Genomic DNA, 16,487 nt, shown 5'->3' on the forward strand with positions numbered 1-16,487 from the left:
TTGGCCTACAGTGACATTCTTGTCTGGAAGCATGGTTCTGCATTAGATGGACTCGATGGGCTTTCAGTAAAGCCCTTAGTCTCATCTTTGGCAAAGCAACTCATGTCTCCACTTTGCAATTGCCTGAGAATCACAGGTGCTCAGACTCAAGCTGCATAACTCAATTTCCCCCCATATGAAATGGAAGTTATGCAATCTGAGAGGTAGAATGATATGTCTCTGCCCAACTAATGAAAGGTTCATTATTCTTATCTTAGAGTGGTTCACAGACCCAGGATTTTACTGGAATAATAACTATAGCTTGCATTCTAAAGTAACCATGGTGACTTGAAATGCTTCATGGTATTTATGAGCCAAGAGACTGCCTTATCCATAAGGGTGACCTTAGTGCACTTCTGCAGCCCTTTATCATCTTCAATCTGCAGGACTACAATATATTTTTCTTTAAATTATGCTTTAAAAAGAACTGAAGTCTTCAGACAGTGTTTACCACAGCACGTCTCCTCTTGCCTGGTCAATTCTGGGTTTCTCTACTTCAGGGATTCAGTGTTTCCTCCATGTTATAATTCACAAATTTGAATTTCTGCAATGTCTAAATTTGTGCAGGTTTTGATTCTTCCAGAAAATTTTCCTTACCTGCATTTTTCTTGCCTATAAGATTATGACTAGGTGTGTTTGCTCCCAGGGAAAAATAATTTATATATATGTATATATCTACGAGCAGACTGTGTATGTTCACAAGAGAATGATCATGCCATGTAAACTGCTTTATTTAAGAACTGGGTGGCACATGCATAATCTGTCCATCATAGCATGCATTGTGGCACATCTATTTAAACACTAACCTTGCCAGTCTGGTATGGAGAGGGGTCTGTTTGCTGGTAACAGAAGATTATTTAATAGCTTTGAAATTGTGGCAACCTGTCTGGTTATTTTTATTTCAGATCACAGAATCACAAAATAATTCAGGCTGGAAGGAACCTTGGGAGGTCTATAGGCTGTCCTCCTACTCAAAGTAGAGTCAGCTCTGAGGCCAGAGAGGGTTGCTCTTGAACAGTTTCAAGCACGTTGTCCAGCTGGGGCTTGATAAACTCCAAGAAGAGAGACTGCACAACCTCTCTAGGCAACCTGTTTCACCTCTTGACTGACTTCATGGGGAAAAAGTTTTTTTTCTTAAATTCAGTATGAACTGCTTATTTCAACTCATGTGCCTGCTGTCTCCCCTCCTCTTCACAGACACCACTGTGAAGAGTCTAGGTCCGTCTTCTTATATGATTTATTATGCAGCTCTAGGACATCATATACATTTTACAACGGGCAAAGGAAACAAGCCATGGCAGAACCATAACTCCAGTATGGCAGCAAAAGAAGAATTCACACTTGTATCAGCTGATAAATGAAATATATATATATATACACACATATATTTTGTCAAGCAATATTACAGTATTTCATAAATTTTACTACTGAGCTCATATTAACTAAAGTTATCTGAAGCCTAGGCTTTTGAAACATTTTTAGTCAACTTCAGGACTTTCGGTTGCCCGTGTTGTTCCAAGACTGTGGAGTTCTACAAGAAACTCATCACACTGCAGAAGAGACAGACACTAGTTCTAATGTCAGAAGAGAACTGACCTTTTTGGAGCTTCTCTAGATAAAAAGAAACCAAATCATGCAAGAACTGCTGTTAACCACAGCTACTAGCATTAACCATCTCCAAGCAGGTGAAAGAGAAAGATGATTTTCAGCGTTATTTCTACGAGTTACATAACATTTCTGGAAGAGCTCACTGCTGTGACTCAAGAAAGTATGTTACTACTGATGGTACAGTTCACCTTCAGAATGACCCAAGACTGGAGATGAAGGTTACAGATACAGAGCAAAAGAGAGGTAGGAGGCCATTTCCATTACAGGACAGCATTTTTACTGCAGTGGAGAAGAGCTGCTCACGGCCTTTCTGTTTAGGGCACTCTGGAATGGCAAATGGCAAGCTGGAGGTAGCCAGAAATGTGCTAGGAGTGAACACAGGTTTCTGGAACAACCTCTTCTTCAGATGTGGAATGAGTAAAGGATAGCACCAATGTTTAACACAGAGTTTGATATATTTCTGAAAGAGTTTGTATGTTCTGTTACGTGCTAAAGTAAAAGGCTGGGCTCAGTAACCCAGGTGATTCATTTTGCTGTTATTTTTCCCCATTTCTTCCTTTCACAATTTCCCTTTTCATTCCTTGTGTCAAGCTTTTCAGGAAACTGGAACACTGGTTATTTCTCTATTTCTTATTAAAACCTGACAGAGATATTTAAGGACAGAGAGAAAAGGTACAAGAGAGTGGGAAAGTATCCTGTAGGAAATAGGAAGGATGCCTTAGCTGGACAGTGTTGTTTCTGAGGCACCCACTACTACACAGACTGCCTTGCTTCTAGAACTGAAGGTGATTTTTTTACACTATGTCAGTTCCTCCACTACTCTCTGGTTTATGATTTCCAGAGCCCAAAATTTGGTCGTGAATAAGAGGCTGAACACAATTCCCTCTGTGCACTGGAGTAGAGGAGAAAAATCACATAATGAATAAAATCTTTGCAGAAAAGTCAATGGAAAGTTATATAAGGAATTCTATGTAAAACGAGACACGAGTTTTTAGGAAGCAAAGGTGTCAACTGTAATCACTGATTTACATGAAGTCACCGTGTGTTTTAGGAAGTGTAAATTACACTAGTGTATTCCTGAAGCAAATTTCTGTTTTTTGTTTTTTTGTGTTTTTTTTTTCCACTTTTCTGAGAAACAAATCAGTGCTAAATGAAACAACCCTGAAAAAAACTTGCCTTAAGACTTTATTACATACCACTCTGGTAGTAGTATTTGTGTTGGGATAAACCAGCCAACGCTACAGGAGTATGGTGCCTTCCTCAAGTGTACCCAAAAAGGTACTCAGTAAGACTGTGGAGCTCTTCAGTTAGTGAATTATTTATGTTTCACCTTGGACCTAGCCCAAAACTCATTTAAGCTGGCCAGATTCCTATTGACTTTGAGCATTTGGAATGAGGCTTCTAGCAATCACTATATTTTAGATATCTGAGAAAGCTCTGCTTTGCTCTCTGCAAAGTAAAACTGCAAGCAAAATAAACTAGCTTCCAAAATAGATTATCCAAGCAGATGTAAAACCTGCCTGAAAATTGTGTAGGTTGGGGAAAATTATGATTTATTTATTAGTAATTTTTTTGAAGAATGACTTGGTAGAAACTTTGTAGAAATTATGTAAAAACTTTTGTATTATGACAGGTTAATCAAAATGCATTGGCTTTTATTTCTACTTCTGTTGAGAAAAGATGCTAATCAATTTTAAAAGCTTAGACAATAATAAATTATAATCTGAGTCTTAGAAGCCAAAAAAAAAAATCATTTAAAAGAAATAGCGAAGATAAATCAAACACCAACAAGCGAGATGTACTTCAGTAAACGCATATATACTGAGAAATGTACATATGAACATACAGAAAAAACAAGTGTACCTATAATACTATGTCAAAAATGTTCAAATTTAGTGACATGCTGAAATCAGAGGCATGCACCTAGCAATTTTTATGTTTGTTAAAATCTTAGGTCAAAAATGAGGCATTTGCACAGACATTATTTCCCATTTTGCACAAAACTGGATTGAGAACAGCTTCAAAACTCAGAGTCTCTGAGGCCCTGAAAATGAGGCTTTGATATATATACTGTAAATACATAATCCAGAGCTCTCCCTGGTACTCAGTCTTCATGATGATGGGGATAATCCTTGAAAAGGAACATTTATTCAAAATAATAGTGATAGATGTTGCAGAATTTAAGAAATGCATTCTTGCAGAGAAGATGGATACATCCTCGGTAAGAGCAAAATGCCTACACGCATTACAACATTACTAATCTGGGTATTTACAGTTCAGTAGGATCACTGACCAAATTCATTTAATGAAACTCCAGAGGGAAATGTCCTTAATGTCTGGGTTTGTCTAACCCTGCAGCAGAGCAGGTCTCAGTTCTCTCTGTACACATTCAATGTCAACCTGTAGGCCACACCAGCAAGTTTTACCCACATAACCATGTTGGCAAGGAGACAGGAAAGCATACGTATAGCTAACCAACAATGCTTTTGCAGCAGCAGAACTTTTATAGATTCAATTATCCTGTCACAGAAGTTTTTCGAGTTCTACTTTTTAGGAACGTAGGTTTTTTATGTTATACTGCCTTTGCTAGGGTAAATTGTAGTTGTTTCTACCCATCTCACTCCACCTACAATAGTTTTTAACTGCAACCAAAAATAGGTAACTTTTGACCCTGGACAAAAGATAACATCAGAAATGGGTGAAAATGTAATTTATCATAGTAAGTGTTTCATCCTAGTCAACAATCAAACATTACTGAAACTACATCTGTGGCTGAGAAAATATTGGTATTTCATCCATATGTACTAATATTTATCACCACTACTTTTGTTATTTTTTATAGCTTTAGCTCTAAAATATTTGTACATACAATTAAGATTGAGTGGTCTAGAAGAATCTATTTAATTGTCAGTCTGTTCCCTGGAATTTTCAGGTGACTTGGCATTCATGTGATTCCCATTTTGAAGTGAATTTTCCAGAAATGCTCGGCTTGTTCATCTCCTTTTGAAGTAAACAAGAAGTGAGGTGGGGCATATATCTCAGTAAGAGGAGTTTTAGGCATCTGGGCTTTTATTTTAGTTTTTGATCCTGAAATCTGTAAGCCCACATCTGCCTGCTTCTGAAATCAAGAAAAATTCCACTTTATAGATGAAAAAATTGGTACTCAGACTAAGTATCATAACTAAGCATTTTTCTGAACTTGTTCTATGTGGAAAATATTTCTTTCTTATCTTAGACCTCAAAGACTATCTTGTGTACACTAAGATATACATTGAAATATACAGCTCAGCTATGTCTGAAAGTCTGACATAGAAATTATGTAAAAGAGATAAAGAGAAATGAACTCATAAATGTCATAATACCATCTGAAATACCACTTCCTTGCTTTATTTCCTCTGAGCACAGTTAGCTTGTAACATTTTCCTCTTCAATGAAGCAAATCTCATGAGTTTCAGATGAAAATAAAAATGCCCCACGTGGCAAGCACGCAATGTGAAGCCACATTAACTGCAGCTGGGGTTGCGAGCCTCCTTCCCTCCCACTGGCACCCCACAAGTAGATTGCTGCGGCTTAAAGTCTTCCATGGGAAGTGAGAGGTGTCTCTGTCTTAAGCCATAGAGTGAAAATGGGAGGCTTTTTCGCATGGGCCTTTGCTGCTGTGAGAAAATGTCGTGGTTTCTTTTGAAGCCTACCCCAGCAATTCTCTTGTGCTGCGTTTTCAGGCAGAGATGATGTGAACACAGAAGAGGGCTTTTCTGGACCCTTCACTGTTCTGGGCAGTGAAAAGTTACCACCTGTTAAGCTACAAAGGCAGCACATTATATAAGTTTGTGCTTTATACCCAACAGAAACAGAGATATTGCAAACTTGATCTTTGCATTTAGGAGCATTTTTTTGAGGCTGTTCTTTCAAAACTCAGAGTTTTCACCTTCATTGTGAAATACGAAGGTCTAGCCCTTAACAAACTGTATCACTTTCTATTTATAGTTCTTTGTGTTAAAAACTAACACAGAGTTGCCATTTCTCATACAGTAAATTCACTCTCATATCACGACTATATTGAAAAAAAAAAAGTATGAATTCACCTCTACCTTGTTTTCAGCTACAAGACCTTATTTATTCATCACTATGGCAACTGCTGCCCCAGCCCAGCTTAATAGGGAGCTTGTCTAGACAGCATTAAACATATCTGCACTTACGCATGTCTGCTTTTAACAGCCAGGTGTGCAGAAGGTGCGGTGGAGGGAAGAGAGGCAGCAAAATGGAATAAGTAAGAGAGTAAATGCGTTTCAGGAGCCCTCACAAGTTACACAAGACTGTTTTGAATTCTGAAGGCCCTTTCTGAGTTGCAGTGTTAAAACGTTTTCCTCGCTCAGGACCCACGGATTTACTCAGACACGTGGAAGAACACCAAACGGGTTTATAACTGACTCGAGTAAAAGCCACCACCAGAGGTGGCTCCTCTGGAAGCAGAGGTGTCACTCAGTGGCAGCAGCCTATTTCATGGTTGATCCAGGTGAAGCACAACGTGTCTGCTGCTGAGCAAGGTCAGCAGCTCCTTATAAGGACCTGCGGGAGGTCCAAGTCCTGACTCAGACCTGCTGGGTTGACCATGGGGACTGAACACACCCCACACTGCTCATGTCCCCACCATGGGAGGTCTGCCTCCGAAATGAGACTCTTTGCTCACAGGCAGTGGAGCAGCTGAGCCTGTGCAGACCAAAAGAGGCTCTTGAGTTCAGCTGGGTGCAGTGTGTGCAAGCAGAGTTTGTTCACCAAAATCTGGCACTTCAGCCATCCTGAAACATCTGCAAATATGTGCCCAACTCAGCAAGTACTTTCCAAGCAAGGAAAAGAAACATATTTTCAGCATTATCCTCACAGTGAAAGACAGCACTGCCTGATGACTAGAGTGGTGAGATGGGATATGGGAGATGCAGATACGATTTCCTGGTCTTCCCTCCTCCCAGAAAATGTCTCAGCCAGCAGGTTTGAAGATGCTAAATTGTCAGTGTGTATTTTTTGGAAATGTCTTTTCTTCTGTAATTAAATTCAGGTTAGAACAGGTCCAGCTGACATCCAGACCTTGAGCCTCCCAACGAGCAGCAGGCATCCTCCCACTTCCTGGTCCCACTTTGTGTCACAATGACTTTATGTTGAGTAAATGATTTATGCACAATGAATTTAAATGAATTTACGAATGAATTTAGCCACATTGACTAAATGTTGAGACATTCTCCTGAAAGACAGAGGGTAAAATACCCCTGGCAGAGGCAAGAGTTAAAATGTGACCTTTCCCATTACTGGAAATGGGAAGCAATAGTGTGAATCTAACCCTTCATATATATTTCTTATTTTCTGTAAGAGACTGAAAAATATAACACTTTTTTTTTTTTCCAAGCTAAACAAAGGAATTTAAAATTTAGAATAGTTCTTTTGGAAGGAACCTAAAGAGATCAAGTCCAACCACTTCAGGGCTAACCAAAGTTACAGGATATTATTGAGGGCATTTTCTAAGTGCCTCTTGGAAACATATTAGGGGGCAAGAACAGTGATAAGGCAGAGAGGAACAGCAATAAAAAATGACGTGGATGAGTCAGTCTTAATTTTTGCCAAACTGAAAACCACCTAATTATTCTTACTGCTTAGCCAATGACCCTCATAACCCTATGTGGACAAGATAAAAGTTTGTTGCTTATGTGTGGTGGATAAATAGCATTCCATGATGAATACTGAAAATTTTAAAGGCGTATGGCACCATGCTCCATCATACTATCACTTAGAAGCTGCATACAGCATTTAGCATCATCCTTCGAAATACCCTGTTAAGTGAAACACAGTTTCCAGGCAGAGGTGTCTGAAGGACTACACACCTGAATTTTTAATCGTTATCTGCTTATTAGGGATTTTTTAAATATTTAGCACTTTAGTTGTACCCCTGTTGCAAGATAAAGATAGCAGAAAATACATACAAATACATACAAACCAGCCCGACATATAAACCCTGTATTACAGCTAAAATTAAGGAGTATACGAGCAGACAAAAAATGCTATCTCCGGCATTTACGTGTTGTTGTGGGTTTTTCTGACTGAGAGAAAAATCATTGTGGTGTACGTTGGCAGACACCGAACTTCCGTTTGGCACCAGGCGACACAGAAACACAGGAGTGTCCAGAATCAATTCAGGGCCGATGCCTGCTGGCAAGCAGGCTTATCGTGGGGATCACCAGAGATGGGTGTTGCAGCTACCTGCGATGCCAACATGCTGTTGCTGTGCTGCGGGGCTGACCAGTTGCCAGCGGAGTTCAAACAGTAAGCATCTCTGAAGAGAAGACAGTTTTTCTAATAAAAACAGCACTAGACGATTATGTATCCCATGTCCTGGTTATGTCCGCTGCCATTTGCCTCTTTCACATTCATCCCAAACTCATGCTCCCAAGACTCTATCGTGGTGTCCATGTGTCACATGCCAGTATCCCACCTGAACATCTGCAGAGTAATGCTGTAGCGTTTCATAGGGCTAGCTCAGTGTCATTCTCCTTGGAGGATTTGGTCCTTCCATAAAGGGACATTCCTGCAACACATTTGTTTAATCCATAAATGAAAAGAAATGGCAAGTAAAACACCTTATGCATTATATTTTGTAGATCCGAGGTATCACTACAGTCTCTCTTCCTAAACATACTATTTTGAAAAACAAGTACTTTTTCCGTACATTTACTATACTACAGTAATGAACCATGTCATGATTTCTGCTGACATGTATAATTATGCTGACATTATATCTACCTTTAGTACTCAAAAGTTCCCCATCATTTTTACACAGCAGCACTAAACCAGCATAGGTGTCACTGTTGGGTGGACATTGGCCATGAATCTGACATCTGTTTGTCATACAATACTAATAAACCTAATGGCTTGAGATTAGAAAAAAAACTCTGATCTGCTTAATGCTCTACCAAAGCCTTAAAGTAACTGTGTAAACCTGGTAGAAGTCACTCTACAGCAGACAAGTTAATTACCTGTAGCTGTTTGGAAATGCCTGAATCCTGAGCCCTAGGATATAAGCAAACAATGTTATTTTGCTTTGAGAGTGCAATTAAGCTCATGACAAGCTTAATGAGAGCAGTAGCATAAACAGGGGTATGTTGCTAGGCATCTGTGGGCAGGGTCGTATCAAATTAGCCCCAGCAGTTACCACAGAGAGTTGGCACAATACCTTCAGTTTAAACTTCTTCAGTCTCCTTTGTTTAAATATTTTGGGGGAGAACAAAATAGCTTCTTGAGATGACAAGTGCCTAAGCTGAAACATTAGTTGTAAGAGCTTAATATTCCCTGCCAGTAAACCAGACTGCTGATGAATGCCAGTAATTGGTATAATGTAACAGGGATTGTATGAGTAAGGGTTTAATCTCTAATCTCAGTGTTAGTATTGTCCCTAGGAAAATTAGCATCTGCATTTAATAAAGGATGCAACTTGCTCATAGGGTATGTTTTGCGTGTGTGTGTGTGTGTGTGTGTGTGTGTGTTTGATGAAGCCTTGTGTTTAATTCTCAGCATCACCTCCATTTCTGAGGCAAAGCGAACTATCAGGATGCTTCCTACTCTTTGACACAGAGTACAAAACCAGAAAGAACAATGTCTATCATACATACAGATGCTCCAGAAAGCTTATTGTTTTTCTACCCAGAATAGAAGTCCAAATGTCCAAAGGTGACTTCTGACCTACTGCAAGCAGCTTCTCCCTGCTTCTGAGTCTGGCAGCCCCGCGCTACTCTACTGCAGGAGAGCTGCCTGTGTGTGATGGTGCCTATGTTCTGATACTGATGCTCCTATGCACTGGAAGTACTGGGTTCATACTGGATTTAAGCATTTGGATATTAGGATTGGGTTATGTAATGCCAAACCTGACTGATAAAGCAGTGTTAGATAGAGTTTGTATTTAATAGCAATGAGTAAATACCTTTTTGTTTCATGTAACATGAAATGTAAATTTAAACATACGCTGTTCTTCATGGGTAGAACCAATACGGTACTACACATTTTATTGCACACTAAGATAAATGCAATATCAATCACTGTATTCTTTACAAAAGAATTATCTATTTATTGAAAAAGTAGAAAATAATTCACAGACTATAGCAGGAAAAACAAACTTCTGTCAGAAATTTCTTACTAGAAATGGAAATCAGAAATGCTGCAAAGTTCTACAGCAAAAAATAGCATTTTTTTCATTCGATTCACTGTCCTAATTGTCAAGGATGTCAATGTCCTCAAAACTTCATAGCTTACCAGGAAACATCAAAACGAGAAAACAAACAAATAAACAAAAACCTGCTTTAACTCTTCAGCTTATAAAAAACAATAATTTCCATTTCTGTAGTATCGTATCCCTCTCATAATCCTCACCTGAGTGGACAGAGCTTTGTAATATTTGCAAATTAATTAATTAATTAATTAACTAGTATCTTTGTTAGCTCTGCAGTTCTTCTGGTGTAATGTTGTACATTTGCTGTTTTTATTTCTGTTGTGCACTTGCTACTGCTTTTGTCTTGCCAAACCCTCTTTAGAACCACTAAAATGGCAGCTGGGCTAAGTGGCCTAACAGAAGGAAAAGGGGAGCTCTGGATGCCTTGAAAAATTCTGTGGTCTACAGTACTACCAAATAAACATTGATAAACTTGTCCCGATAAAAGTCATTGGCAACACCAAATTTTACCAGTGTGATGGGAGTTTACTTCAGTGGGACAAGGATTTGGTCCATTTTTACTGATCACTTTGAGCATATGCACGAAGCATTTAATGTAGTTTTCAGGGAAAATGTCTTATTTCTGTAAATTTCTTATAGTTGCTCTTCCATGCGTCTGTTGTGCTTAGCTTAAAAAAACAGTTCTCGATTGGAAGGTCATTCAGAGAAGTCCTAAAACCATCTAATGTTACGTATTTGCCATCCAAAGCAGCAAAACAGTACTTGGCATAGATGCTCCTTGATTATAAATACGAAGTAACAGAAATATTATCCTTTTTTGCATTAAACTACAGAGCTGCAAACCTTCCACACTGCAGATCTCAGGGTCAGATTCTTGTTCCAGCTGCAGCCTGACAAATCCTGGGAAAGAGATGAAATGCTGTGCAAAAGTAATTGAAAGCAGAAACCAGTTTTTGCTCGTTATTTAGATACAGCTGTCACTGCAGTAGGTTATAGGTTTGCATGGTGAACTTTATCTTACAAATACAAAACACAGAGCCTGTAGCTGTCTACACCCAAGGGCTGCCAAGGGCTGTGACAAACACATTTCCAGGCTGTGCTACAATGCCGTAGTCTTAGCAAGCCAGGACTGGAATGCATGGTGTTTCTATCTATTAGACAAATGCCAACTGAGCCCTAATTATATTAAACAAGATACATGAAACACACATGCAGAAGAAAATCTGTTCCATTTAGTCCAATGGCCACATAAACCATCTACAGTCCTGTACCACCAGAGACTCCAGGAAAAGACAGTATTGTCTTTCCCATTGTCTTATCTACTCATGCTTCTTTTGTGATCTCTGGAGAACAAAGTACTGAAGTTGGAAAAAATCCCTCCAGCCCCAGAGCCCGTAGGCTGAACAACCCCTCCAGCATGTTATTTCCCAGCATAGACTGAGCACACATGGTAGAATACAGCTTTTTTACTTCTATTTTAGCTCCAGCAGCAACATTAATAAAGCATGGCAACTTGCCCTCATTCCAGTTCAGTGGCAGCCTTATTATACAATGTACTTTGATGTACAGTAGTCTCTTTGATAAAAGATGGGGAGATAAAATCATATTGCAACACAAAATCTGATAATTTATCTCACTCTTATTTAGGAGCATGAGGTTACAGCTAAACTGTGGTATATGTTCATCACATATTTGACTTTTTACAGGAAAATCTTGTTTTTAAAAAAATTGATACTTGAAATTTAGTGTGATAAGTGTCTTTTCTGGACACATTTCTCTCTGCAGTTTCAGTAGTATTCTGGCCCTTCAGCACATTGTTTATGGAAAGAAGGGGAAAATGCCAAAGGGAAAAAGAGCACTGAAGCCTGAGTATGGATGAAGCAAAGAATTGAGTAATGGCTGCTGGATCTGACCTGCCTTCTAAGACGGAATTGTAAGCCTTCTCAGTTTCTCCTGTGTCAGTCCTGTTAGGGGGTAGAATTTATTTCCAGTATTCATTGAGAAATTGAAGACATTCCCAGAGAAAGATAAAGATTGATGTTCTGATTCAATGAACTCATTTTCCCAAGAGGAAGATTACACATGCTTAAAAATAAAACTGATGAAAAAAAAATGTTCCTGAAGAGTAGGATTTAATCAGAAAAGTTATTGTAGACCATCAACTAAATAACTTTACATTTAATATAGAAATATTTACTCTTTAGCCCTTCTGGCTAGGAAGGGCTTTGAGAATCTTTGTAAAATTAGAACTGAGCCTCCTTAGCTAGTGACCACAGAGCATTGTATAACAGAATTCAGACCAATTTATCATTTCAAGAACATCTAAATGTATGGTAATGGGAAGAAATTAAGATAATAGAAACTTTATTTCTCTACTGTGTTAACAAACCTACCCAAATATTCAGCCAGTAGGATCTCAGTGCTCCCAAAAGCATTAGTACCAACAGAATGAAACCAGTTTCAGATCTGCATGAAAAAAATAAGTAAATAGTGCAAAGTGAGTGCCTTGCCCAAGTATGATGCAGAGATGGTTCTAAGAATTAAAAAGCACTTTTCTTTATTAAGATTCCCAAAGGGCACAGAGAATGTGATTTGTCCATTAGCTTCAATCATGTGCTCTTGTCACATTACTGAGCGTAATGCTGCTCTGTAGCACACCACCACCCTCCACCCCTAATAACAGTGCTTCATCAGCATTTGGGCCTGACTGCATTTTTTGTGTATCAGTGAAGGCCACTAGTATGAAGACTGTAATTAAACACGTAGGGGGCCCTGAATTCTTATGTGTAGTGTGAGGGAGAATGGAAAAGCTGGGAAAATGTAGGTCACACTCATGCAAAAGGAACAACTGAACTCACAACTCAAATCACAGAAAGGGCCAAAGAGCTAGGTTTCTGAAAGCAATATCTGTAACAGCAGCTGTGATGGAGGACTCTGCCCCTGCCCTCGAAGCAGCAGCCTCCTTCACCTGCCCATCAAGAAGTGCTAGTCCTGAAACTCCATGGACAAATTTGCACAGCCTGAGGGGACTGTGCCTGAAGATGAGGTCCTGCATGCCTTTTTCAGAAGAGCAATTGCCATGCTTCCTGCAGCCAAAGCTGCTATTGGAACAGCTTTGCTCACCTGAAACCTAAGCCATGTGTTAATTCACTTGCTGGAAGACTGCCCTCCAAAGTCTAGCAGACAGGATCAGATTGTGTGTGGCGTCTAGTTCCCACTGGCTTTTGGCAGAGTGGGGTGGCTGACAGGGAGTTAATAACAGCACCTTCAATCCCATTCTAGTTGGAGACCCAAATGTGGGTTAAACCACAGGAAACATCTGCCAGTTTCTGCATTATGAAATAAATCTGTCTGTCTCCCTCCCTACACTTGTGGTTCCAGAGGTAAAAATGGTGAATCTATGATCTCCGGACATGCTAGGACTACAACACAGAAATTTGTTGTACAAATTTCACTACTACAACACAGAAATTTGTCCAGGTAGAGAGTTTTCAACTTTACTGAAACAGCTGGGTGTCTGAGAAAATCCACAAAGACAACTTCCATCCAACTGAAAGATTTCTGGGCATTTTCAGGGGTACTTTGCTGATGTCCAACACAGTGAAACCATCTGCAACTTTTGGGCAGTGGGTTTTAACTGCAAAGTTACATTCTGGTGATAGACAGCAATGACAAGGTCTAAAAATGACCCAGAGGAAAACGGTTTTAATCTTGTTAGGCATAGGCTAGACCCTAATGCAAGACCCGAGTGTGAGGCTCATACATAGCACAATCAAGACCTAAGTTACACTAGTCTGTTCAAATCTTTTGTTGTGTAGAAACTATGTCTTTGAATGATGATCAAATACACAAACTTTTGCTATTGAATTTGTCTTCCAGCAGATAAAACAATTTTGTTTACTATTCTGTGCACTGCAGTTGTTCTGGGGATTCGTCTTGTGGTACTCTACCAACACTTGCTGCAAATTAAGAAGTTGGTAGAGTTGTTCCCTGCTGTCAACCCCCCTGCTCTTCACCATGTTTCATTACTATATACGACTCCCCTGAAACTACAGATCACAGGGGACCTAAATTCTGAAGACCACTGTTGAAAAGCTGTAGCCAAATACCTACTAACAAAGCTTACTGCATGTGTCACCATGAAGGCAGACCAAGGAGTGCAACATCATTATTTGCTTAAACTATTCTAGTGAGGTTGGTTGAATTTTTCTCACAGTTCATAAAAAGTATCTCAAGAGAAAGGGAGCACTAGTCTGTAAAATGTAATGCCAGTTTGTGCTCTTATCTGCAGTACGAACATGGTACTGCCTGATCCAGTATTCAGTGGAAAACAATTTCTCTGCAAAGAGTTTTAGATTGCAGTGGGATTGCTGCCAGAGCAGAATGTCAGCTTAGGCAACAGAGCCTTGAATCCAGCATTGCTATCATGAATTCTTCCTGGAGGATGCCCCATTAGGCTTTAGATTTTGAAGCACGGCAGAACTGCCAACTCTTACTCACCTTTAGTGAGATTCAATCATTCATTACTTTGTACATCACTCTTCTTTGATAATGGGTCTCAGTAAACAATTTATGAGCAACTCCACACATCCATAGGAAAGTCCCTCACATTCTGCTCTTGAAACTAATTTTATAACCCTGTGTAAAAGGAGTTGGCAATGAGGTCTTTCATAAAGGAGTGGATCATTTCATTATTACTGGAAATATAGTCAAGGGAAGAAGAGCCCATCTGGACTGTATTTTTGCCAACCTTCCATCATATGGTGACACACAATTGCCGACATCTACATTCTTGTTTAAAATTCTGATATTTCTTTCCTTCTCTATCGCCATTAAATTAAACCCCAAGGAAGAACTGATGTCTGGACTTCTGTGGAACAGTTGTGTTTATCATCAGCCTGTGATTGCACAGACACCATTTTTTTCCCCTTTGGATCTTAAAAGACAATGTAGCTTTCAGGAGCTCACGGACTGGTGAGAAATGGGAAAGATAGAAATGCTTACCATGGGTTTTGCTAAACAAAACCTATTTTCACTCTCTCAGACCAGGTCAGAAAGCTAGACATGGAGCCACAGTCATCTGGCTGTCCCGTCAGAAGGGACTGTGTGCCTCTCATTCCCCAGACAGGAACACAGCATCTCCCACATAAACACACTTCAACTCTGATTTAGCACAACCACTCCCAGGTGTTCAGTTTTCATTATATTACTCATGATATTGTCAAAAAGACTTTCAGTTACTGCCAAGTCTTTGTCTAGTATCAAGCAGACTTGAATGGTCCAAGGGGGGACCAGGGTTCCTAGGGGATTCCAAGGTATGACAGGATACGGCCTTGGGGAACAGTTTTCATTCAGCCTTACAAGGAGAAGAGCTGAATTCAGGGAATTCAGATGCTGCTAGAAAGTCTTGTGTTGAGTCCTGCCCAAACACAGATGTCCAAGAACACAACAGCTGCAAATAATGAATCACAGTCATTTCCAGAGACACCCATGTGATTTTTGTTCCTCTCGGGTTTGTTATGCGAAGCTCATGATCAAAGTTGGGAAACTTACAAAGAAAAAGAAGAACAGGAAAGAAAAGTACATTCTGAAAGTCCAGCAACTCAAAGGCAATTATGCAAGATTGCACTACTACGTGAATCATTGCAGCTGGTTACTGGGAGTAAAGCAGATGTACAGAATGTAAGTACAGGCATAGTGTTTCTGTGCTTTCATCTCTGAGATAATATCCATGCTCCCAAACTAATATATAGTGCGATCACTGTGCTCTATCATACTGATTCCCCAGATGTGCTTAAGAGATGGGAAGTGTCAGATAAAGATAGTATCTTAGTAAAAACTAATGGTTCAAGCAGGATCAAAGCTAGGCATTTCTCAAGGACACTTTAAACAGAATGCATGAACTCTCCGGGTATAGTTTTAAAAATAACTCTCTTGGTACAGGAGTCATACAGTCCAGACAAAGGTCCCTTCAATTTCTCCTGGGAGATCCAGATAAAAGTACAAAGAAAAAGGAATGTCCATGAAAAAGCAGCAAAGGGCTAACAGAGCAGTCTCTAATTCCAGGAACTTTTGTAGCTTTTCAACTCAATGTTAATGGTATGGGATACCAAGAAGTAGGAGTAAAGAAGTTCTTTTAGCTCCTCTTGGTTCCTCACAGAATTATTATCAGAAGAAAAAACAGTAATAGCATTTAGTCTTGCTTCTTTCCTTCTCACAAAAGATAGCGCAGGGAGAGCAGTTAAAATTATCTTACTGCATGGAAAACTAACTGCATCTCTGGAAATCATGTTTTCTGTCTTGCACATGGGCATTACTTTCCTGGGAGAGAGCTCCAAAATATTAGGGATTCCATAAGATGGTGAACCAGTGTCTTAGTTTCCCTGCCTTTCTGTGGATTCCACTGTGGCCATAACTTTGTTAATACCCACAACTGACATGTACAATTGAAATAACTCTTGGTTAACTTCTGCTTCTTCTTTTGCTTTTTAAAATTTGTATCATCTTCTGTTATACATTATTAAATGAAACCAAAATGTCACTGCAGAGTATAAATCTGTTGGTTTTATGGGACCTCATGCTATTGTCTAAAGTGAAGGGCTCATCTAGATAAGCTTACATGCAATCCTAA

At 39.5% G+C, this 16,487-nt stretch overlaps 1 long non-coding RNA gene across 25 annotated transcripts in view; it reads right to left on the minus strand.

Annotated features, from left to right (window-relative positions):
- Positions 1 to 1,258: 1,258 nt before the first annotated feature.
- The window catches only part of LOC118255977 (uncharacterized), an 85,895-nt gene continuing 70,666 nt past the window's right edge, over positions 1,259 to 16,487 (minus strand). For 6 of the 25 annotated variants that reach the window (XR_007709232.1, XR_004781106.2, XR_007709230.1 and 3 more), the window contains 4 exons: positions 12,250 to 12,322; positions 11,770 to 11,820; positions 10,700 to 10,756; positions 1,259 to 8,221 (listed from right to left, as the gene is read on the minus strand). This is a non-coding gene — a long non-coding RNA (uncharacterized LOC118255977). Of the gene's footprint in view, positions 8,222 to 8,669; positions 8,704 to 10,699; positions 10,776 to 11,769; positions 11,821 to 12,249; positions 12,323 to 14,356; positions 14,495 to 16,487 lie in introns of all 25 variants that reach the window. The other 19 variants (XR_007709239.1, XR_007709237.1, XR_007709231.1 and 16 more) reach the window with 10 other exon arrangements.

The sequence above is a fragment of the Cygnus atratus genome, chromosome Z, assembly GCF_013377495.2.
Source record: "Cygnus atratus isolate AKBS03 ecotype Queensland, Australia chromosome Z, CAtr_DNAZoo_HiC_assembly, whole genome shotgun sequence".
Lineage (NCBI taxonomy): Eukaryota > Metazoa > Chordata > Aves > Anseriformes > Anatidae > Cygnus > Cygnus atratus.